The 25,466-nt window shown below is 41.2% G+C and overlaps 1 protein-coding gene across 3 annotated transcripts in view; it reads right to left on the bottom strand.

Annotated features, from left to right (window-relative positions):
* Window positions 1-25,466, bottom strand: part of b3galt1b (beta-1,3-galactosyltransferase 1b) — a 162,715-nt gene that overhangs the window by 92,282 nt on the left and 44,967 nt on the right. The window contains exon 1 of one of the 3 annotated variants that reach the window (XM_087989113.1): window positions 66-168. The exons of the other annotated variants lie outside the window; for them this stretch is intronic. The gene's annotated coding sequence lies outside the window, so the exon portion shown is untranslated. Of the gene's footprint in view, window positions 1-65; window positions 169-25,466 lie in introns of those variants that run through there. 3 annotated transcript variants of the gene reach the window in all.

Here is a 25,466-nt window from a genome sequence, read left to right as displayed (position 1 = left end):
TTGAACGATAATGTTACACTTTATCAAAAGACGCTTGGAAGTCAATATGTGCAACATCAACCCACCTCATCAAGGCCATCAGTCGTTGATCACTGCATTCACATGGAGGTGAAGTGGATTCCTGGACGCTACTGGATGTAGAAAAGTCAATTTAGTGTATAATATTTCCACATGCGCCCTGCATGGTTTCCTAGAATAGAGGAGCAGCCAAGGTGAGGACCCCAAGGCAGGCGGTCAGTATCACAGAGAACTGAGCAAGGGGAAGAGCCAATCAGCATCACCAAGCAGAGCAGGCGAGAAATGAATCTTGTGGCTGGCAGCCAGGGGCACAGCAAGATTTATAGGAGCTGACTAGAACTGGTTCTTGCACTACCTCAGAGGAAGGAGATGAATATCTGGTAAATGTTTAAGGTCTTTTCTGTACTTACATTTTGACAGTATACATGCCAGTGGTAAGATTAATAAAATGTATAAAAAGGCAACTAAAGCAAGTGAATAACACAACAGTAATGAAAACTCATTAAGGGTAAGAGCTCAAGTGCTGTGATATGGCTTCTGTATGTGGGAGTTATGGGATACCATTGTAATCTAAGGTAAACAGGAAGTATTTGAAGTTTGAGCAGCTTCAGCTCAGAGTTTGAGATGGAGGTTAAACTACAGACACTGTGGCACATTAGGGAGGCAAAAGGTTACCTGAATACTAGGAGATGGTCACATTACCTAGCAAATAAGAACACCCTCTCCTAAGTAATCAAGGTCAGGAGGGTGTGACTTTGAACAAGGCAGGTAAAGAGCCCTGAATGACAGAATTGGTGAGAATGTCAGCCTCAGCTGACTTGTCACTAGGTTTGAGGTTCTCTCAGTCTATCTTGATAAATGATGGCTGCAGGATAGCTGAGCAAACAACCATGGTACCATAGTACAGGAAACCTTTCAAATGTGGGGAGAAACAAGGAATGTAGTAGCATGAACTATGAACAGGATCAATACCGTTCTCTGCAGTCAAGAGGCAGAGGCCAGAGGGCTGTGTTGTCTGCTTAGTGTGGTGCAGGATATCTGCTCAGAGCTGCAAAAGAAATTGCTGTAGGAAGGAAGGATCCAGTGGCCAAGATCCATTTAGGGATCAACATGGATAAAACTAGGAAAGAGGTTCTGCACATAGTATGAGTTATGCTAGACACTAAATTTAAATAAAAGGAACAAAGATTATAATCTCTGGATTACCTAAACAGTGTGCAAATCAGCACAGTACAGAACATGTGAGGGGAACATGTGGTTCAAAACATCTTGCACGAGAAGCAGGCTCCAGTTTGTGCTCACTGATACCAGTATTGGGGAAAATGGAGGCCGTGTCACTGGGATAATCTACACTTGGACCTTGCTAGGATCAGCTTCTGTTATTACGGAACAAGTCAGATCTGTTAGAGTGATTGAGTCAGAGATTTACAGCACAGAACAAAAAAACTCCTTCAGCCCATTGCATCCGCACCAGTCAAAAACAACCATCTAACAGTTCTCGTGTTGTGCCTCATTGTATACATGCTGAAAATCAAGCCCCGATATTGCCAGAGTTACTACAGAAGTTAATGATTTTGAAATGGAAGCAGAATTTGCCAATTGATCTGTCTGTTAGAACTAGGTTAACAGAAAACACAAACCAGGTTTCTGTACCTTAACAAGAATGACTATTACAAATAAACAGAATCCAGCTACAGTTAAATAATTATGAACTGTCAGAATATAGTCCTACTTAAACTCTAACTCCCTTTTAAACTCCTCCGTAAACATACAGGTAGATAGGACAAAGAATAGACAGATCTGAGAGGCAAAATGGAAGACTAGGAAGTCAGTGCAGTGGTTCCTGATCACATAAATTACTGAGATGATTCTTGTGCTGTTTAGAGCACTCCTTCTTGATCTTCCGTCTCCAGATGCTTCCACGCATTATCTGGGGGCACAGAATGACTAGTTTACACTTAACACAGTTTTGTGACTTATTAATTAGAAGTTACAGCTTACAGCAACTGAGGCAGAGAAAAAAAATGGTTTTCTTCAGTGTTAAAATGTTTTTTTTTTTAACTGCAAAGAAAAGAGACAGATTCTGAGTCTATGGATATCTGATTGCTTCTCCCTATTCTGTTCTCACCTGCAAGCTGCTCAGCTATTTGGAAACCAAGCACATTGTTATTTGCAATAGAAGACTATTGTCAGTAACTACTGGTCACTAGTCCAGAGATCAATCAGTAACTTGCTGCTGGCTGAATCTCTATGTACACAGCCCTTAGCTCCAGCTCATTTACAAACCATCTACTACTGCTTGAACCAGCAACTGTTTGGACCGTATTTACAATGAATGTGAGGCTATATGCTTTCAAAAATTGCAATAATCTTTAGTATTTTAAAACAGTTCTTTTACAATTTCAGTGCTAATCAAAACTACAGAGAAACAAAAACAAAGTCTTCATAGACCCCTGACTGAAATTTGGCTTGATGGATCATATTTGGTTTGTTTTTTTTGAGTGCAATGGAACTGAGTTCCATTGAAACACATGCACACAATGCTGATCTGCTTTACACATTAAAATAAAAGTTTGTTACATCAAAAGAAAGAAACTAAAATAGAAGCAGCTTTTTACATATAACAAAATTTGAAAGATTACAAAACACAGGAAAAATACAATATCCCATTTCATTTTCGACAGTATCCTGCTGAGTACTCAAACACAAGAATTTGTTTCCTCTTTCACAGTTAGACTTGCCACAACTCTTTACTCTAGCGATGGAAAGGGATAGGTATATACCACAGCACAAGAGTTATAGCTTGGAGAATGGCAATTAAATGCAATTAGGCAAGATTTTGGATAGGGAAGGAAACTGCAGGGGATGGACACAAAATGTGGAGCTTGTTCAAGGACAGCTACTGAGGGTCTTTGTTAAGTATGTACCTGTTAAGCAGGGAGGAAATTGTCAAGCTTAGGAGCTGTGGTTTACTAACAAAGTTGAATCTCTTGTTGAGACAAAGAAGGAGGCTTATGTTAAGATAAGATGTGAAAGCTCAGTTAGGGCGCTTGAGTTACAAGTTAGCCAGAAAAGACCTAAAGAGAGAGCTAAGAAGAGCCAGGAGGGGAATGAGAAGTTGTTGGTGGATAGGATCAAGGAAACTCCTAAGGGTTTTTATAGGCGTATCAGGAACAAAAGAATGGCTAGGTTGAGATTAGGGCCCATCAAGAATAGTAGTGGGAAGTTGTGCGAGGAATCAGGGGAGATGGGGAAGCACTAAATGAATAATTCTTTGTCAGTATTCACATTGGAAAAAGATAATGTTGTCGAGAAGAATACAGAGATACAGGCAACTAGATTAGATGAGATTCAGGTGCAGTAGGAGGAGGCGTTAGCAATTCTGGAATGTGAAAATAGCAAAGTCTCCTGGGCCAGATGGGATTTATCCTAGGATTCTCTGGGAAGCCAGGGAGGAGATTGCAGTGCCTTTGGCTTTAATCTTTATGTCGTCATTCTTGACAGGAATAATGCAAGAAGACTGGAGGATAGCAAATGTTATTCCCTTGTTCAAGAAAGGGAGTAGAGACAACCCTGCTAATTATAGGCCAGTGGGCCTTAGTTTGATTGTGGGTAAGTGTTGGAAAAGGTTGTAAGAGATAGGATTTATAATCACCTAGAAAGGAATAAGTTGACTAGGGATAGTCAACACGATTTTATGAAGGGTAGGTCATGCCTCACAAACCTTATTGAGTTCTTTGAGAAGATGACCAAACAGATGGATGAGGGTAAAGAGGTTGATGTGGTGTATATGTTAAAAGATTATCTCCCTGGACATTAATGCAATATTAAAGGGTTAAACTGCACAGTCTTCCTCCAGAAGCTGAACATTCTGAAAGTGATTGGGGACGACATTCATGCAGGAATGCAGATGACTTCCACTTCACTTAGACAGTCATGGACTACTACTCTCTTACTATTATCACATTAAACTCTCATTCAGCCCCTACCATTCAGAAATACTTTCATAGCCATCCCCCATCCAATCAGGTAGCATCCCCAATACTGAAGCATATTACACCTACATTGGGGAATCATGGAGTCAGGAAATTGTCTGCATAACGATTCCCCAAGATAAGGACATTTGCATTATCTCCAAGGATGACCTCATCCTACCATTGTACCTGGAGCAACATATGGTTATGTGGGGGGGGGGGGGGGGGAGAAAGAGCATGGACAGTGTACCTGTAAGCATTACCAACTGACCTGTATAAAAAGAATGTGTTTTCTTTGTTGGGGGCCTCATTTTGACTCTACTTGGCACGACCAGCAAAGACTGTCAGAGGAATCACCTAGCTTATACAAGCTTTAATAAATTTTAACTGTTTGCAGAAGTTGGTGTGCACAATTTTGCATCTTGTGTGAAACTTCAAGAAAAGAACCTAACATTTGGTAGCAGCGGTGGGATTCCAACATACATGGAGCTACCAGGTGGACTGAATAAGTGATCATCTGAGTGTTGGTTGCGTGAGATGAATGGGCCCACCAGGTAAGATTCACCTTGATCTCTCTCTCTCTCTCTCTCTCACTCTCTATCTCTCTCTCTAACTCTCTCAACTTAACACTCAGTCGACCCTCATCTCTTGAGACTTGGTGGTGATGGAATCTTTGAGGTAACTCGCACACTTGCACACCAATGAGTCCCTTTGCGTGAAGAAGGGTTTTGATTGGGATTAGAGTCCCCAGACATATAGAGTTTGAAAAGGGGTTCGAGTCCCCATGAGAAGTAAAGCAAGGAAGTGGTTAAAGTCCCCTGGAATAAGAAGTTTGGATTCCTCTAGTGGTGGGATTTGAGGCTCCAGAGCATTAAAAATAATAGTTAGAAATCAGGAACTTCAAAGAAAAACATCTAAACAAAATTTGGTACTTCATGAAGTTATCGACTTTGTCCCCCACATCTCCCCTTAGAAGTACGTTTGGGACAACATGGTGTCACCGGGAAAAGGGGGAGAAAGTGGAGCTGGTCTGCTCGGATCCCAACAGTGAAGTGCATTAACTACCGGGGAAGTTTTGTCTAGGTTTTTGTTGTGGGGGTCTCAGTTTCTGAGCTGTGGACTTGACTCAGCAAGTCTTTGTTTTGGAGAAGGGAGTGGCTTGGCCTGCAGTGCCAAGTTGTCCACTGCGAGGGCTCTCTCTCTTTTTCTAAGTGTAATTTCATCAAGAGGACACAAAAATGAGAAACACTGAAATTAAGGTTGTATTAATACATGAGTCGAAAAGGCAGTTTCAATGTAAATTGTGTCATGCTGAGTGTGTTTCAAATTTAAATATTTTGGTTTGTTAAAATACTGGTTAAAAAAAAATCCTTCAAGTGACTGCTTTGCCTTATCGAATCAGGATCTCAATTCAATGTGTTTTGTGGGCTATGTAATAGGGTAGATTTTGTTCTTACATTAATCTATACAACATTATGTCATTTTTAAAATTATCAAACTTGTAACCTTAAAACAAATTGATTAAGGGCCTTGAGCCCCTGATTTGTTTGAAATTCTACAATGCCTGTTCAAAAAACAATTGTGTGTCAGTGGTCATGCTTTAGCCAGAAGAGAGTATTGCATTATAATATTTTTGGTGCCGTGCCTTTAATGCAGAGTGTTCACAAAAAGAGTGCATTTTAAGTTTGATGTTTTGTTAAAATTTTAGAGACTATCAGATCTTGAGGCTGAGCTGTTTCAGTTCTGTTAATTATTGTTAAGCCTTCATTGGCCCCCTTCATATTACAAATTCTAAGAATATTGATCTCTACCAAAGTTGCCACTGTAATTCCAACTGTTTTATTAGGAAAGTTTCATTTGGAGAACATATCTTAATATATTCTGCATTTGTTTTCCATGAATATTTGAGATTTAAATCTGAATTGAAACTGCCTCTTCAATGGCGAGAACATAGAAAACAGTTTGTTGTTTTCTTGCTGTTCCAGATTTTTGAAATATTTTTCCTGACAGCCTTCACATTAGCCAAGTATTAATTTGTCAAAGGGAAATAATTTTTGAATAACCTGAATGAGGTACCTGAGGATTTGATTTTCGAACCATTGATTATTATTTAGCAATCGCCCTGAGGTAACAGTGGCAGAAGGACCTGAACTGAAGGGAATTTAAATTTGCCAGGAATTGGTGTTGGAGAGACTGTTAGGTCTGAAGTTTGATAAGTCCCCGGGACATGATGGTCTACATCCCAGGGTACTGAAGGAGGTGGCTCGGGAAATCGTGGATGCGTTGGTGATTATTTTCCAGAGTTCGATAAATTCAGGATCCGTTCCTGCGGATTGGAGGGTGGCTAATGTTGTACCACTTTTTAAGAAAGGTGGGAGAGAGAAAGCAGGAAATTATAGACCAGTTAGTCTGACCTCAGTGGTGGGAAAGATGCTGGAGTCTATTATAAAGGATGAAATTACGACACATCTGGATAGTAGTAACAGGATAGGTCAGAGTCAGCATGGATTTATGAAGGGGAAATCATGCTTGACTAATCTTCTGGAACTTTTTGAGGATGTAACTCTGAAGATAGACGAGGGAGATCCAGTAGATGTAGTGTACCTGGACTTTCAGAAAGCTTTTGATAAAGTCCCACATAGGAGGTTAGTGAGCAAAATTAGGGTGCACGGTATTGGGGGCAAAGTACTAACTTGGATTGAAAGTTGGTTGGCTGACAGGAAACAAAGTAGCGATAAACGGCTCCATTTCGGAATGGCAGGCAGTGACCAGTGGGGTACCGCAGGGATCATTGCTGGGACCGCAACTTTTTACAATATATATTAATGATATAGAAGATGGTATAAGTAATAACATTAACAAATTTGCTGATGATACTAAGCTGGGTGGCAGGGTGAAATGTGATGATGATGTTAGGAGATTACAGGGTGACCTGGACAGGTTACGCGAGTGGTCAGATGCATGGCAGATGAAGTTTAATGTGGATGAATGTATGGTTATCCACTTTGGTGACAAGAACAGGAAGGCAGATTACTACCTAAATAGAATCAATTTAGGTAAGGGGACAGTACAAAGTGATCTGGGTGTTCTTGTACACCAGTCAATGAAGGTAAGCAAGCAGGTACAGCAGGTAGTGAAGGTGGCTAATAGCATGCTGGCCTTCATAACAAGAGGGATTAAGTATAGAAGCAAAGAGGTTCTTCTGCAGCTGTACAGGGCCCTGGTGAGACCACACCTGGAGTATTATGTGCAGTTCTGGTCTCCAAATTTGAGGAGGGACATTCTGGCTATTGAGGGACTGCAGCGTAGGTTCACGAGGTCAATTCCTGGAATGGCGGGACTACCTTATGCTGTAAGACTGGAGCGACTGGGCTTGTATACCCTTGTTGTTAGAAGACTGAGAGACATATAAGATCTGATTGAAACATATAAGATTATTAAAGGATTGGACACTCTGGAGGCAGGAAACATGTTTCCACTGATGGGTGAGTGCCGAACCAGAGGACACAGCTTAAAAATATGGGGTCGACCATTTAGGACAGAGATGAGGAGAAACTTCTTAACCCAGAGAGTGGTGGCAGTGTGGAATGCTCTGCCCCAAAGGGCAGTGGAGGCTCAGTCTCTGAATTCATTTAAGAAAGAGTTGGATAGAACTCACAGGGATAGTGGAGAGAAGGCAGGAACAGGATACTGATTAAGGGTGATCAGTCATGATCATATTGAATGGTGGTGCAGGCTCGAAGGGCAGAATGGCCTACTCCTGTACCTATTGTCTATTGTCATATTGTCTATTATAATTGACTGAATTGTTTAGAAAGTACAATTTAGAAGTTCATGGATTGTATAAATCTTGATAATATCATACATAGTGAACAGACTTCAAGACGACTAAGAATGTTGAAATAGACAGACACAATTTACTGTAGTTAAACGTGTGACTGTCTTCATACTGATAACCACCTTGTCAAGGAAGGAATGAGAGTTTAATTTGATAATAATAGGAGTAGTAGTACAAGACTGTCAAGATGAAGTGCGGGGGGGGTCATCTGCATTCCTGCATGAATGTTGTCCCCAACCACTTGCAGAATGTTCAGCTTCTGGAGGAAGACAGTGCAGTTTAACCCTTAATATTACATGAATGTACAGGGAGATATTCTAATTTAATCTTTTAACATTTTATATTGATTTCAGTAAGGCGTTTGATAAGGTTCCCCACGATAGGCTATTGCACGGGATTAAGGGTGATTTAGCGTTGTGGATCAGATATTGGCTAGCTGAAAGAGGGTGGTAGTTGATGGGAAATGTTTATCCTGGAGTTTAGTTCCTACCAGTGTACTGCCAGGATCTGTTTTGGGTTCACTGTTGTTTGTCCTTTTTATAAATGACCTGGATGAGGGTGTAGAAGGATGGGTTAGTAAATTTGCGGTTGACACCAAGATTGGTAGAGTTGTAGATAGTGCCAAAGGATGTTGTAGGTTACAGAGGGACATAGATAAGCTTCAGAGCTGGGCTGAGAGTTGGCAAATGGAATTTAATGCAGAAAAGTGAGAGGTAATTCACCTTGGAAGGAGTAACAGGAATGAAGACTACTGGGCTGATGGTAAATTCTTGGTAGTGTAGATGAGCACGGAGATCTCGGTGTCTATGAACATAGATCCCTGAAAGTTGCCACACAGGTTGATAGGTTGTTAAGGTAGTTTACAGTGTGTTAGCTTTTATTAGTAGAGGGATTCAGTTTCAGAACCATGAGGACATGCTGTAGCTGTACAAAACTCTGGTGTGGCTGAACTTGGGAGTATTGCATACAGTTCTAGTCACCACATTATAGGAAGGATGTGGAAGCTTTGGAAAGGGTTTAAAGGAGATTTACTAGGACATTGCCGGGTGTGGAAGGAAGGCTATATGAGGAAAGGTTGGGGGACGTGAGGCTGTTTTCGTTAGGAGAGAAGAAGATTGAGAGATGACTTAATTGAGACATGTAAGATAATTAGAGGATTAGATAGGATGGACAGGGAGAGCCTTTTTCCTTGGATGGGGAGGGGGACATAGCTTTAAATTGAGGGGTGATAGATAGATGACAGATGTCAAAGGCAGTTTCTTTTCTCAGAGGAGGAGGAGTTTGGAACGCACTGCCTGCAACAGTATTAGACCCATCAACTTTAAGGGCATTTAAATGGTCATTGGATAGACATATGGACAAAGATGGAATAGTGTAGGTTAGATAGGCTTTGAATTGGTTTCACAGGTCGGCGCAACATTGAGGGCCAAAGGGCCTATACTGTGCTCTAATGTTCTATGTTATTTTCATTTCCTGATCATGAGAGATTGATGGTCTCTTCCTGAATAGCCATTTAACTGAAATTAGACTTTCTCAACTTCAAATAACCCCATTAGGATTGTAAACACACACTTCTGGTCTTGAGTTTTCAAACTATACCTCTCACACGGAGATAACCTACTACCTCACTTTTCTGAATAAACTCCATTCTCCAGAAGGGAATGTTTCAGACATCGTAAAAGGACATCTCTAAAACTAAAACCAAAAGCTTTCCAAGTGAGGGTCATTTCCCACTAATATGAAAATCAATTCCTGATCTTTCTAATGAATGGAGGCTAAAGTTCTTCAGTTTTTACTAGGTCTTCATAAAATGCTCTCAATGCAAACAATTTCCCACTAGCTTTACAGGAATGCTCTCTCTCCTATTTGATTTAAAAAACACACATAGTACCAAGTTAAACATTAATTCCCCTCACATATTCCACATGTTATAAACCCAATGTCTAATATAAATAATACCAGTTTTTAAATAAATCATACACCTACATAAGACAGTATTCTTGCTAACTACATAAGTAGGGATGTACAGAGAGGTTACAATTGAAGAGTGGGAGCAAGACAACAAAGGGGCAAGATGTGGTCTGTCAAAGTTTTGAGACAAGATAATAGAAAAAAAGTAGTAATATAGGAAATGAAAGGTAGAGAATGGCAAGACGCAGGGAGAAAGAACCAGAGATAAAGACCAAAGGTTTTACAAAGATAACAAAAATACAAAACTAAAGGTTCTATATGTAAATGTATGTAGTATCTATAATAAAATAAATAAATATATGTTTGACTTTACAGAGATGTGGTTGCAGTAATGATGAGGATTGGTCATGAATATTGAGGAATATAGGACATTCAAATATTAAAAGGTCAGCATTGTTAATCAAGAGTCACATTTGTGCAGTAATTAGGGGTGAGGTTCATGAGATCAAGATTTGACTCTGTTTCGGTAGAGATTGGGAATAGTAGAGAAAAGAAATCACTTTTGGGAGTAGTCTACAGAATCCCTTACAGTATCCACAATGTGGGATAATGCATACAAGAAATAATATCGTGTGCCTCTGATGAAGAGACAAAACTCATAGATGACTTTAATCTGCATAAAAGCTAAAACATCAGATTTAGAGTAATAGCCTGGATGAAAAGTTCTTAGAATGCTCTCAATACAATTTCTTAGAGCAGCATATTTTTGAACCAACTTGTTATTGCATAATGTGACTGAATTAATTAACAGCCTCAGAGTTAATGCACATCTAGATAGCATTGACAGCACTATAATTGAATTTTACGTAGTTAAAAAGAAGATTGGGTCTAAGCCTAGTATTTGAACTTCAGTTAAGTACAACTATATAGAAATAAAAGCTGAGTCAACTGAAGTAAACTGACATAACAGGTTAGGAGATGTGGCACAGTAGAGCACAGAGACACAGTAGCAGACATTTCAGTGGATATTTCAGAACACTCAGAATGAACATATTCCCACTTTAAAAAGGGAAATTCTGAAGGGAAGACTCACCATCTATAATTAACTAAAGAAATTAGAAATATTATTAAACAAAATACAGTTAACTGCACCAAGATGTGTGGTACATCAGAAGATTTGTTAGAATATAAACATTGTAGACATGATTTTTTAAAAATCAAAAGGAAGACAATAAAGCGTTAAGAGATAGTACACTAAAAATATAAAAACAGACAACAAAAATTTCCACAAGTATTTAAAAGGAAGAGTATGTAAAGAAAGTGTCAGTTTTCTAGTGACAGAAAATGTGAATAAGAAAATGGCAGATAAAATGAACAAATATTTTGCTGGAGCAGAGAGCTGACCAGTCCCCAGGCCCAGATAGATTTCATCCCAGAATCTTAAAAGAGGTTGCAGATGAGATAGATGTATTGGTGTTAGCATTCCAAAATTCTCTAGATTCACTGAAGGCTCAATTGGACTGGAAAATAGCAAATATACAAGAACATAAGAACTAGGAGCAGGAGTAGGCCATCTGGCCCTTTGAGCCTGTTCCACCATTCAATAAGATCATGGCTGATCTTTTTGTGGACTCAGCTCCACTTAACTACCATCTTACCATAACCCGTAATTCCTTCATTGTTAAAAAAATCTATCTGAGCCTTAAAAACATTTACTTCAGTAGTGTCAAGTACTTGACTAGGCAGGGAATTCCATAGATTCACTATCCTCTGAGTGAAGAAGTTCCTTCTCAATTCAGTCCTAAATCTGCTCTCCCTAATTTTGAGGCTATGCCCTCTTAACCTAATTTCACCTGTCAGTGGAAACATCCTCTCTACTTCTAACTTATCTATTCCTTTCATAATTTTATGTTTCTATAAGTTCCCCTCTCATTCTTCTAAATTCCAAAGAATATAATCCCAGTCTATTCAGTCTCTCCTCATAAGCCAACCCCCTCAACTTTGGAATCAATGTACTGAACCTCCTCTGCACCCCCTCCAGTGCCAGTACATCCTTTCTCAAGTAAGGAGACCAAATCTGCACCCAGTACTCCAGGTGTGGCCTTACCAGCACCTTGTACAGCTGCAGCATAACCTTCCTGCTTTTAAACTCAATCTCTTTAGGAATGAAGGACAAAATTCCATTTGCCTTCCTAATTACCGGTTGTACCTGCAGCCTAACCTTCTGTGATTCATGCACAAGGACACCCACGTCCTTCTGAACAGCAGCACGCTGCAATTTCTTACCATTCAAATAATAATCCTTTTTACTTTTACTCCTACCGAAATAGATGACTTCACATTTATTAACATTGTATTCTATCTGCCAGACTTTTGCCTACTCAAAGTATCTACGTTCCTCTGCAAAGTTTCACAGTCCTCTGCACACTTTGCTCTGTCACTCATCTTAATGTCATCTGTAAACTTTGACACACCACAGGTCATCCCCAACTCCAAATCATCTATGTAAATTGTGAATAATTGCAGTCACAACAGTGATCCCTGAGGCACAGCTATTCAAGAAGGAAGGAAAAACTATAGGTCAGTTAGCTTGATGTATGTCTTGGGGAAGATCTCAGAATTGACTAAATAGTTATAACTGTACACTTAGGAAATCACAAGGTAACTGTGAAACAGCAGCATTATAAGTAGTAACCGATTAGCATGGATAGAAGATTGGTTGGCTGGCAGAAAACACAGAGTATGGATCTGGGTCTTTCTTCGACTGTGATGTGTGGAATTCCACAGGGGTCTGTGCTGAGGCCTCAACTTATAGAACATCAAACAATACAGCGCAGAACAGGCCCTTCTGCCCTTGATGTTGCGCTGACCTGTGAACTAATCTAAGCCCATCACCCTACACTACTTCATCTTCATCCATATGCTTATCCAAGGACTACTTAAATGCCCCTAATGTGGCTGAGGTAACTACATTGGCAGGCATGGCATCCAAGCCCTTACCACTTCCTGAGAAAAAAATCTGCCTCTGATATCTGTCTTAAATCTATCACCCCTCAATTTGCAGCTAAGCCCCCTTGTACAAGCAGACATCATAATCCTAGGAAAAAAAGACTCTTACTGTCCACCTCCTCTAATCGTCCTGTATGTCTCTATTGAATCCCCTCTTATCCTTCTTCTCTCCAATGAGAACAGACCCAAGTCCCTCGGTCTTTCCTCATAAGACCTTCGCTCCAGTCCAGGCAACATGCTGGTAAATCTGGGTGGGCAGCACGGTGGCACAGTGGTTAGCACTGCTGCCTCACAGCGCCAGAGACCCGGGTTCAATTCCCGCCTCAGGCGACTAACTGTATGGAATTTGCATGTTCTCCCAGTGTTTGCGTGGGTTTCCTCCACAGTCCAAAGATGTGCAGGTCAGGTGAATTGGCCATGCTAAATTGCCCGTAGTGTTAGGTAAGGGGTAAATATAGGGGTATGGGTGGGTTGCACTTCGGCGGGGCAGTGTGGACTTGTTGGGCCGAAGGGCCTGTTTCCACACTGTAAGTAATCTAATCTAATCTAAATCTCCTCTGTACCTTTTCCAATGCTTCCACATTCTTCCTTATTGTAATTTACATCTGTGATTTATATGAGGGACACAAAGGCATGGTAGATGACCCCACCATAGCTGGGAAAGTATGCTGCAATAAAACTTGGGTACAGTACAGACAGGTAGACAGGTTAAGTGAGTGGGCCAAAATCTGGCAAAGGGATACAATGGGAAAGTAGGAAGCTGTTCGCTTTGGAAGAAAAAATGAAAAGCAGAGTATTACTTAAAATGGAGAATGGCTACATAATTCTGAAGTACACAGTGATTTAGGAGTTCTCGTGCATGAGTGACAAAAAGGTAATATACAGGTACAGTATGCAATTGTGAATGCTAATCAGATGCTATCTTTTATCAGAAGGAGAACTGAACATAAAAGAAAGTAAGTTATGCTTCAGTTATACAGGGCATTGGTGAAACCGTATTTCAAATGTGTGCAGTTTTGGTATCCTTACTTGAGGAAGGATATAAATGTATCAGAGGTAGTTCAGAGAAGATTTATTAGATTGATACGCAAGTTGAGCAGGCTGTGTTATGAGGATAAGTTGACATGGAAGAGTGAGTGCTGACTTGAATGAGGTATACAAGATTGATGGTCGTAACAAGGAAACTGAAAGGATATTTCATCTTATGGTTCAAACTACAACTAGGAGGCACTGTTCTAAAATCAGGGGTCATTTTTACAGGACAAAAAAGTGAGGATTAAGAAAGAAACTTCTCAGAGGAGAGCATGACGTTGGAACTCTTTGCCTCAGAAGGCAGTAGAGTTAGGGTCATCGAATAGTTTTAAGACAGGAGTGGAGATCTTATTAGGCAGAGAAAATCCAAGGTTATTGTGGGTAGATGGGAATGTGGAATTCAAAACAAGGAATATTTCTGTCTTGATCTCATTGAGCAATAGAGCAGGCACATGGATCCAAATAGTATACTTCTGCACTTACTTCATAGGTTTGTATGTAATGCTGGGAGACTATGGCAGGAGAAAGACAGGGATAATCTCAGAATCAGCTCTTATTTTATAACTGTCCTGTTTAATTTTAAATGGAACCTAACCATTATAGTAGGGAAGATAGAATAAGTGGCAAAACCTTGCTCTTTAGACAACAAAGGCTGGATCTGCCATGGAAGCATTTGCAGCAGACAGGCAGAGGTTAGGCTAGTTTCTTGGCCTATCACTGACCTCAACTCTGGTGTACTGCGATGCCAGAATTTACTGGCCAACCTGAACCTGATAGCTTCTGCGTCCTAAGGACTGCCAGTTCAGGCCTGTTCATTGGGGCATCTAGCAACCAGAAGGCAAATCATCTTGTCACTGCTGGGGTTTGCTGGGTAAGATGGTGATCAAGAGGTTGGAGGCAAGGGAAGTGGAATGGGTTTCAGAGCTGCTCCCTATCTATTCCTCCAATTGTACTCAGGTTGGGGCATTTGGAATGCCCACCCCCTAAACAAGCAACTATTTTTACCTGGCTTCCCAATTGGAAAACTAGCCACCTTCCTTACCCACCAGGAAAGGAGGTAATTTGGAAGGTGGTGAGTTGAGGCCCTTAAGTGTTAGAAAAACAAAAGAGCATCGTAATGAGAAGACGCTTTTGTCTTCAACAAGGTATTGTTTATTGCATAATACCAAGCAGTACAACTTACATGAATAAATTGGAATGTGTGACAAAGGGTAAAATTCTCCCAACCCTTGACATGGCAAGGGGAGGTCAACAATGGTTCATTGTTAATCCTACTTGACCTGCCAGCAATTATGTAAAAGTGAGGACTGGAGATTCTGGAAACCAGAGTCTAGATTAGAGGGGTGCTTGAAAAGCACAGCAGTCAGGCAGCATCTGAGGAGCAGGAAAATAGACGTTTCGGGCAAAAGCTTTTCATCAGGATTCCTGATGAAGGGCTTTTGCCCGAAACGTCAATTTTCCTGCTCCTCAGGTGCTGCCTGACCTGATCTGCCACCAATTATGGACATTAAAGGGTTAATTCATGTTCCCCACTCAGTCTCAATGACATCACCACATTACAGACAATAGTAAGCTCCATCCAAAGTCAACCTTTCAATCCCATTATCTCATACAATTATAAATACCATGGAGAAGGAGAAAGTGAGGATTGCAAATGCTGGAGACTAGAGTTGAAAAGTGTGGTGCTGGAAAAGCGCAGCAGGCCAGGCAGCCTCCAAGGCGCAGGATTCTCCTGCTCCTCGGATGCTGCCTGGCCTGCTGCGCTTTTCCAGCACCACGGTTATCAACACTACCTACCATGGAGATAAACATTAATTTCTGTAGACCAAGTTCATGAAATTTCAGTTAAAAATCTACGTACAATTTAATCCAGTCTTTTCACAACACAGAAAACACTACCATATGTCAGCATGAGAGCAATATGGACCTAAATTCATACAAATCGGCCTTTATCTTAACTTTAGAACCAAATAAATCAGCGCAACCTGCTTCCTGGAGAGGTTTATTATAAGGATCATCAACATCATGTTCATCAGCTTTTACATTGTTATTTAACAAAGACAAAGGTTAAATGCTGCTGAGTCAGAACCCAGACATATACTTATCTCAGTTTTAATTCTAATCACACTCCAAAAACTCTAACAACACTGATTACTTGTTCTCCATGAATGTCCATATACATCCAGTCATATGCTCATCCAATAATCCCTCAATTAATATCTAATCATCACCTGTTCCACTTGGTCTTAGGCATCCTTACCAAACCTTATTGGATGTAAATAGATTCTTCTATTCCTTTTTGAATAAAGTATTTCATATATAAGCAATGAAAACTGAAAAGAAAACAAATTGACAATAGGTTATACGGAATGACAACTTTTCTTTCGTGTCCTTTAGAGTTTCAAATATCCTTTATAATAGTTTCTTAGAGCTTGCTCCTTTCTTCATTAAGTAATCAGCTGGCTGTTGATATTCAACCATGTCTATTTGGAGAGTTCTGTTCTACAACACTTTACAAAAATGTAAAGTTATGAAAAATATAACAAATACCAATATAATAAAAAACACACAAATTACAATACAACTACTGTCTACCAACTACCAAACTAGCCTATATAACAAAAGCAAAACACTGTACAAAACAGCACCAATAAATGTGGATGTCTTGAAACATAAAGTTGCATAAATCCCCAGGACCTGATCAGGTGTACCCTAGAATTCAGTGGGAAGCTAGGGAAGTGATTGCTGGGCCTCTTACTGAAATATGTCTATCATCGACGGTCACAGGTGAGATGCCGGAAGACTGGAGGTTAGTTAAAATGGTGCCACTGTTTAAGAAAGGTGGCAAGGACAAGCCAGGGAATTATAGACTGGTGAGCCTGACGTCAGTGGTGGGCAAGTTGTTGGAGGGAATCCTGAGGGACAGGATGGACGTGTACTTGGTAAGGTAAGAACTAGTTAGGGATAGTCAATGTGGTTTCGTGTGTGGGAAATCATATCTCACAAACTTGATTGAGTTTTTTTGAAGAAGTAACAAAGAGGATTGATGAGGGCAGAGTGGTAGACGTGATCCATAGCGACATCAGTAAGGCTTTCAACAAGGTTCCCCATAGGAGATTGGCTAGCAAGGTTAGTTTTCACAGAATACAGGGAGAAGTACCCATTTGGATACAGAACTGGCTCAATAGGTTGAAATCAGAGGATGATGGTGGAGCATTGTTTTTCCAGACTGGAGGCCTGTGACCAGTGGAGTGCCACAAAGATCGGTGCTGAGTCCACTTCTTTTCGTCATTTATATAAATGATTTGGATGAGAGCATAGGTGATATAGTTAGTAAGTTTGCAGTTGACAGCAAATTTGGAGGTGTAATGGACAGCAAAGAAGGTTATCTCAGATTACAACAGGATCTGGATCTGATGGGCCAAATGGGCTGAGAAGTGGCAGATGGAGTTTAATTCAGATAAATGCAAGGTGCTGAATTTTGGGAAAGCAAATCTCAGCAGGACTTATACACTTAATGGTAAGGTCCCAGGGAATGTTGCTGAACAAAGAGACCTTGGAGTGCAGGTTCATAGCTCCTTGAAAGTGGAGTTGCAGGTAGACAGGATAATGAAGGCAGCGTTTGGTAAGCTTTCCTTTATCGGTCAGAGTATTGAGTACAGGAGTTGGGAGGTCAGGTTTCAGCTGTGCAGGACATTGGTTAAGCCACTGTTGGAATACCGCATGCAGTTCGGGTCCCCCTCCTTTCAGAAAGATGTTGAGAAACTTGAAAGGGTTCAGAAAAGATTTACAAGGATGTTGCCAGAGTTGGAGGATTTGAGCTATAGGGGCTGGGGCAGTTTTCCCTGGAGTGTCAGAGGCCGAGGGGTGACATTATAGAGGTTTACAAAATCATGAGGGGCATGGATAGGATAAATAGACAAAGTCTTTTCCCTAGGACGTGGGAGTCCAGACTGGAGGTTTAGGTGAGAGGGGAAAGATATAAAAGAGACCTAAAGGACAACTTTTTCTCGCAGAGGGTGGTACGTGTATGGAATGAACTGCCAGAAGAAGTGGTGGAGGCTGGTACAATTGCAACTTTTGAAAGGCATTTGGATGGGTATATGAATAGGAAGGGTTTGGAGGGATATGGGCCGGGTGCTGGCAGGTGGGACTGGGTTGGGATATCTGGTCGGCATGGACGGATGGACCGAAGGGTCTGTTTCCAAGCTATACATCTCTATGACTCTAAATAAGTAAGTGATGAAAAGAAAAACGAACACACAAGAACACAAAAGAAACAAAATAACAATGGTCGGCGCAGAGCTCCCAAACAAAACAATGGGAGCATTGTGTGTATACTCGCATTAACCGAGGAGTTCCCCTCTCAGGGCTCAGCAAACCTAACCTTCCTGGTTAAATGAATGCCCTAGTTAAAATAGCAGACAAATAACTCAAAAAGAGCTGCCATGTCTTGTTAAAAAAAAACTTCTGCACCATATTTATGAAAAAATCCAAGGGAATATACTCCATAATTAATTTTTACCATCCCAACAAGCCTGGCAGATTCTGGACACCCAATTCATCAGAATATTCTTCCGTGCACAGTAAGAATGTTGAATAATTTCTTCCCATGCTCGTCTAAAGATGATAAATTTGGTAGACCTAGGAGGAGAGATGTCGGGTCTACTTTAACTTTGGTCCTCAAAAACCCCCATCTCCCGTCACAGCGCTCCGAGAAACAACACGAAGCCCATGGCATGACCAGAAGCATTGGGTAAGAGTACCTCTATTTATTTTACATTTTGGGGTACATTGGAGATGCCCCATTTTTATACTTGGCCAGACCATCCAGTACCAAATGAATTCTGTGCAGAATTTGTAATTGTATAGTGTAAGTCCTATGACAGATTGAGATCTTTTGTGTGTCCTCCCATATGTCCGCCCATGTTTCAGAAGAGATCTCCACTCCTCGCTCTTGCTCCCAGACTTCACATAATTAATTAATATCCTGCCAGGTCCTGCCACCCAGCAGGCGATAGAGCGCACTAATCGAGAGGGTGCTTGTGGCATGTAGCCACAACCTCTCTGTATTGGGCTTATAGGGTTTAGTGAGATGTGTAGTCTTCTTCTGGATGAAATCCCTAACCTGAAAAAAAACTGAAAGATCTCTACTGGGCAGCCCAGTAAGCGATCATAACCTCTCCCTCAGACAAGTTTCCCAAAGAAATCCAAACATATAAATAGAAAGCAGGAACCATCAACAGTGCGTCAGCCAGAAGCCCACTGAAGAGGTTACCTAGTAGGGTGACGAAACATCTGGAAATGAACCTTCCAACTCAGCAAGCAAAACTATATCCAAAACCTCAACCTAAGCTACAAATCTTCTCAAATCTTGCTAAGTCTCCCAAACTGGAAACTCCTCTCACTGCCCATAGCTTGAACCCTGAGTCCATCATCCTTGGTCGGAACCCTGGCATACCAACTACGGGTATAAGTGGGGAAGTCTTGGATAAGCAACCCTCACTCTGACGCATTGCCCTTAATGCCTTGACTGTATTAATAACACTGGGATACCGGCAGTGGTCCATAACTATTCTCATCTTGTCCATGAACAACAGGTCAATAAGAGGACACTTTGCCTGGGAGGCCTCAATATCCAGCCATATTCAGCCTGGATCGTTAACTGCCCAATTGCACACAAAGGACAGCAGGGAACTCAACTGATACCTCCCGATATCTGGGAAATCAACTCCTCCCCATCCTTGAGGCAACTGCAATTTAGTAAGTTTGATGTAGGGCTGCTCACAACAGAACTAAACCAACCCATAAGCTTCCACAATGTTGACCTGGGAAATATTATAGGGAAATATATTCTATATACGCATGGGATAAAGCAAATGAGGAATGACATTCATCTTATAAGGGCTATTCAGCCCAACCACAAAATTGGAAGAGCCTCCCATCTCTGGAGATCGCGCCTAATATTGTAAAGTAGGTGAAAAAAAGTTAGTCCAAAATAACCGATCAAACATGGGAGTAATAGAAATACCTAGGTATCGGAAACCTGCCAGTGACCACTTAAAAGGGGAACCTTCAACCTCTGGCACTTCCTTAAGGTCCACCAAAGGCATAGCCTCTGAATTGGCAAAGTTGATCTTTTATCCTGAAAAAGCCCCAAATGAATTAATATGTTGTATTAGATGGGGTATGGAGGTCATCGGGTCTGATGAAAACTGAAGGACGTCATCCACATATCGTGTAATCTTGTATACCCTGATCCCACTTCTGGACCGGTAATGTGCACGTTCTGACAAATGGCCTCTGCCAGCGGCTCTATCACCAAAGTAAACAACGATGGTGGGAGAGAGGGCAGCCTTGACGACGACCCCTGCCAATCCTAAAGTTCCCAGACTTCACCCTGTTGGTGATGACTGCGGCTAGAGGGTGGTGTTATAAAACCTCCACCCGCCTAGCAAAGACCCAATCCAATCCAAACTGTTCTAAAATATAAAAGAGATACAGCCATTCACCCAGCCAAATGCTTTCTCTGCATCTAAGGAAATCATGAACCCCTGAACCAATCATTGCTGACATGCTTGAACCATATTCAGCAATCTTCTAATATTATTAGAGGACCTACGGCCCCTTATAAAACCTGTCTGGTCCCTTTTGACAATATAGGGCAACACCTTCTCCGGTCTCAGCGCCAAAATCTTAGACAGAATCTTAAAATCTGAATTTAATAGAGAGATGGGCATGTATGAGGCAAAATACTCAGGAACCTTCCCCTTCTTAAGAATTAAGGAAATATTAGCTTCTCTCAAAGATGGTAGGCATTCGTGCATATAGGAGTGATTGTACATCTCCAACATCGGCCTTGACAGAGTCCCTATAAACTCCTTGTAAAACTCACCCGGGAGACCATCAGGGCCAGGTGCTTTCCCACTTTGAAGTTGCCTAACAGCCTCCTGTATTTCTTGAATCGTCAGGGGAGCATTGAGGAGAGAGGTCTGTTCCAAGTTTACCACTGGGAGGTCCAGGCTCTTAAAAAAAAGGTTTCCATCTTTGCCCTCCTATCCTCAAAACCCTCAGGGTAAAAACTCTGAAAAGCCTCATTAATCCCTTTGACATCATATGTAAGGCTCCCGGTGCTGTCTTTAACTACAGTAATGGAGAGCGTGCTTTTTCCTAGTCAGATATGCTAAAACCTTCCCTGGCCTTTCCCAATAGTTGAACAACCTATGTCTCGCAAAAGCAAGTTATTTCTTCAAGGTTTGTGGAAGTACTGAATTCAGGACAGCCCAAAGGGCAGTAATCTGCTGTAACTTGACCACCGAAGGCCTCGCAAAATGTGCCACCTCAGCGGCTTTCAGTCGCGTCTCAAGTAGTCGCTGCTGTTCCCCCTTCTGTTGTTTCCGGGTGGCCGAACAGGAAATAGCTAATCCCCTAGCAAAGGCTTTAGCAGTCTCCCATAGCACAGATGGACTACTAGCCGTGCCTGAGTTGATAGTCAAAAACACCTAGCTCTCCCTCAAAAAGTATTTCACAAATTTGGGATCCTTGAGGAAGAAAGGATCCAGCCACCAGTGCCGTGAACCTAACCCCTCACTCTTGGCCTTCACCTCTAATTATACCACCAGGTGATCAGAAACAGCTACGTTCCCAATTTTACAACTTATAATCAAATCCAGAAGGATTGAGGGAGCCAGAAACAGATCAATCCTCATATGACATTTATGTGGGTTTGAAAAAAAAGGTGACGTCCCTGCCAGTAGAATGAAGACATCGCTCAATGTCCACCAGCCCCAAATGCTCACATAAGTCAACCACCTGCTTGGCCTGTGAAGTAATAGTTGGGGGCCCATTAGGCATCCTGTCCACTTTCAGATCCAAAAGGTAATTGAAATCCGCCCCCCCTCCCCCCACCAATAATAATGTGCTGTGTTCCAAAGGCACTCAGCTTAGAGAAGGCACTAATCAAACATTTGAGGGGATGCACCGGAGGACAGTAGACATTTAAAATGCCATATTCCTCCCCATGTATCAGGGTCTTAAGTGTCACAAACCACCCTTGCTCAGCTTTTACCTGCTCTAATAATGTGAATGGAAGATTTTTCTGGATAAGTATAGCCACTCCCCTATTTTTAGTAGGAAAGGATGAAAAGAATACCCGGTCATAACTTCAGGTGTTCCCCATCATCAAGATAGATTTCCTGCAACAGGGTAATATCAACCCTTTCCCTCTTAAGGTTGGAAAAAACATTTTCCTTTTAACAAGAAAATGACTTCCCTTGATGTTCCAGGTGCACCATTTAACAAGAAACATAACCATATTCTCTTTCAGAGACCCTTGAACCCCTGGGAGGGAGAACCCTGCTTGCAATGCGCCAAGCACAAGTAAATGAAGACTCAAAGTTGCAGGACTGTGTATACAAAAACTATCCTAACATAATTACAAATGATTATTGCTACCAAAAATCTACAAAAACAAACTGCAAAACCTCCGCCATGCCCATAGGAGGTACTCACCCTATCCATCCCCTCCTATACAGCTCCTTCAAGCCCGGATTGTACCACAGCTTTAGGCAAAAATAAGTAAATAAGGAGATGATCGTTAAGTCAACAAGATAAGACAAAGTCAGGATCAGCCCTCTGCCCATCCCCGGCTCCGTGTCAGCCGCAAGTATAACTAAAAGAAAAAAAACAAACGAAAAAGAACAACAAAACGCATAAAACTTCCCATGATAAAATCCAGTTATAAAAGATATAAAAGGAACAACATGTTTCATGACTTTTTTTAAAAAAGAAAATTATTAGGGAGAGAGGAAAAAAGGGAAAAGAGAAAACACAGGGAAAGAAGGAAAAGAGTACAAACATTAATCATATTCTTCAGATCAGTCAGACTATTTTAAAGTGTTCGCAAAGTTCTTGGCCTTATCCGCTGAGTCAAAAATATAAACTATGTCCTTGTGGCTGAAACAAAGCACTGCAGGGTATCTCATGGAGTACTGGGTGCCCAGGTTCCCCAGCCTCTTCTTAACTTCACCGAAGGACTTCCTCTTTCAAATTAAAGTTGCCAAGAAATCTTGAAAGAAATAACTTTTGACCCCTTGTGCAGCAGTGCCTGTGAATCATTTTGTAGTGATCTGGAGGCTTCCAGCACTCTTTGCCTGTCCCTGTATGTGAGCAAGTACACTACGACTGGCCAGGGATGCTGCCCTGGCCCAGACCTGTGCACTGCGATCCAATATGCCCTTTCAATGTGCAGCTGGCCGGACGCAACTTGAAGGCTCAGGACCTGCGGCAACCAGTGTGCAAAGAAGCTGACTGTCTGCCTGCCTTCTTCACCCTCCAGCAGCCAGACAATCTGTAGATTCGTCCTCTGACCTTAATTTGAGGTCATTGACCTGATCTCGCAAGGCCTGCACTTGCCGTTCCATGGGCTGGATCCGTCTGGACGAGGACTCGATCGTCACTTCCGAGGCCGTGGTTCCACCCACCAGCTCCTTCACCCCAAGCTCCTTCACCCCAAGTCCCTGGAGCTCCCATTCATGCTTTTGAAACATGGACACAATGGGTTGGATCTGGGCACAAATCTTCTCAATCACAGCCTCAACCTTTGTGATAAGTCTCGTCATCGCCACCGCCAATTCCTGTGAGTCCGTTAAGACCCCCGGGTGTTCAGGAGAGGCTGCTGCTATGTGCCCTCCCTGCTGCTGTTTGCTCGCTCCCTTTCCCTTTGGCATCCTTCCCACGCCTAAATATTAAAGCATATGTGCTCCCAAGGCTTTAAGTGAATAACTCTCTCATAGGAGTCATGATTTGGAGATTTGGAACTTGGATGTACAAAGTTACAAATCACACAACACCAGTTTATAGTCCAATAGGTTTAATTGGAAGCACTAGCTTTCAGAGCGCTTCTCCTTCATCGGTTGGTTGTCAACTAACTGACGAAGGAGCAGCACTCCAAAAGCTAGTGCTTCCAATTAAACTTATTGGACTATAACCTGGTGTTGTGTGATTTGTAACTCTCATAGGAGTTAGCCAGGGATGGCAAAAAACACCAATATGCCTTGGCTGTTAGGCAGAGCCGTCCACGGCAGTTCTACTGAATCGTGGCCATCTTGCCGAGTCTGCAACACTGGTTTTAAAACTGCATTATTTATTCTCAGTTTTTGTTTTCTCATTCATACCTTTTGATGGATGTACCTTATCTTATTGCGACTTATTATTAATATAGCACTCAATGGGTATTGCTGCTGAATCCCTTTTTAGAGATTCTTCCAATATTTTTGCTAAGAAAAATGTCATATCTACTGCCTCAAAAAGAGCAGGAGTTTCTGCTGTTAAGGTACTTTTTACTACGCTTCTGATCTTTTTAGCTTCCCAATCCAAAAGGCAACATTTCCCTCGAACTCCCAAGTAGAAAAATCTTGAGCCCTGCTGAATGTGAGAACCTGTCACAAAGATCTCAGAAGCACATATGTTCCTGGTACCTCTCATTGATAGAGATCTCAAATCATAATGTACCACTTTTACTTTTTTTAATGTTTTGTTCACCCGAATGATAATCTTAAGATTTGGTAACTTTCCTAAATGTACTCAACTCTGGCCTCAAAACTGGCACCTAACCTCATTTAAGTATCCAGTCAGTTTGACTCTCTAATTCAATTTCACAAATCGTCCATTTCAGTTTTGTAAAATATTGCATCTTTTTGTGAGGGTTCATTTTGACTAAAGGTTTGCTAAGTAAGGTTACTGATGTAAAGTAACACTTGATTCATTCTGCCTGATTTCTAATCTAATGTACTTAAAAATCCCAGAAGCATGACTTCTGATTTCATTCTACTTTAAGCCCATCTATTTTGTTCTTAAATTCTGTGCTTACACCCACAAAAAGAAAATCTTTCTGCAATTTAAAGATTCCTGAAAGCAGCTTCCCTTTGTGTCAGTAAAACAGAGTATTCTTTCAACTGGAGACAGACAAATTTTAATAAAATAGACCTTATGGACAAGTACCGCATTCTAGAGATATCAGTTTGGACATGTACATGTTTATTTAGATGTCAGTTTATTTTATCTTCCACTGTGTTTGGTTGCATTTGGAGAATGAAGAACAACTTATATTTTGAGATCCACATTCCCAAGTATATGTTACTAACAAAGCCAAGTAAACTTTCAAAATTCTTTTCCTTCTCATAACTTGGTTGTCTAATTTTTCTTCTAAATGTATGCCACTAGCCTGGCTGTAGCCTTATAAGGAGGCATGAGGCAGGTTTTCTCATGAATATACATCTATGTGATACTGTTGACTGTCCTCTATCTGGCACCTCAGTGTCTTTCTATTTGCACCTTTTATCATCTTTTCATCTAATTTGTTCACAGCCACTGACACTTTGCAATCATTTGGGCTTCTACTCTTGGTGATATGAACAGTCTGTATTATATTCCTTGAACTTATGGAGTTACACTCTTTACCTTGCCTTCCACCTCTTTCTGGATTGTTACAGTTCGATCTTCACCTCTTACTTAGATTCCTTTCAAAATGTTCACGAACTCTTTCACAGGGTCTGTTCCCCCATCAAGTGACTATTCAATCTCGCAGTATATTTTCTTGCCTCCCATTTTTACACTTCATGCTCTGAATCTATGATCTTAACATCCTGCCCCTCACCCAGTACATTCAATTGTTGTTATATTTT

Source organism: Chiloscyllium plagiosum, unplaced genomic scaffold (genome assembly GCF_037043375.1).
Source record: "Chiloscyllium plagiosum isolate Xiang-an unplaced genomic scaffold, Cpla_swu_hap1 HiC_scaffold_7, whole genome shotgun sequence".
Classification (NCBI taxonomy): Eukaryota; Metazoa; Chordata; class Chondrichthyes; order Orectolobiformes; family Hemiscylliidae; genus Chiloscyllium; species Chiloscyllium plagiosum.
This window is presented reverse-complemented; position numbering and strand designations above follow the sequence as displayed.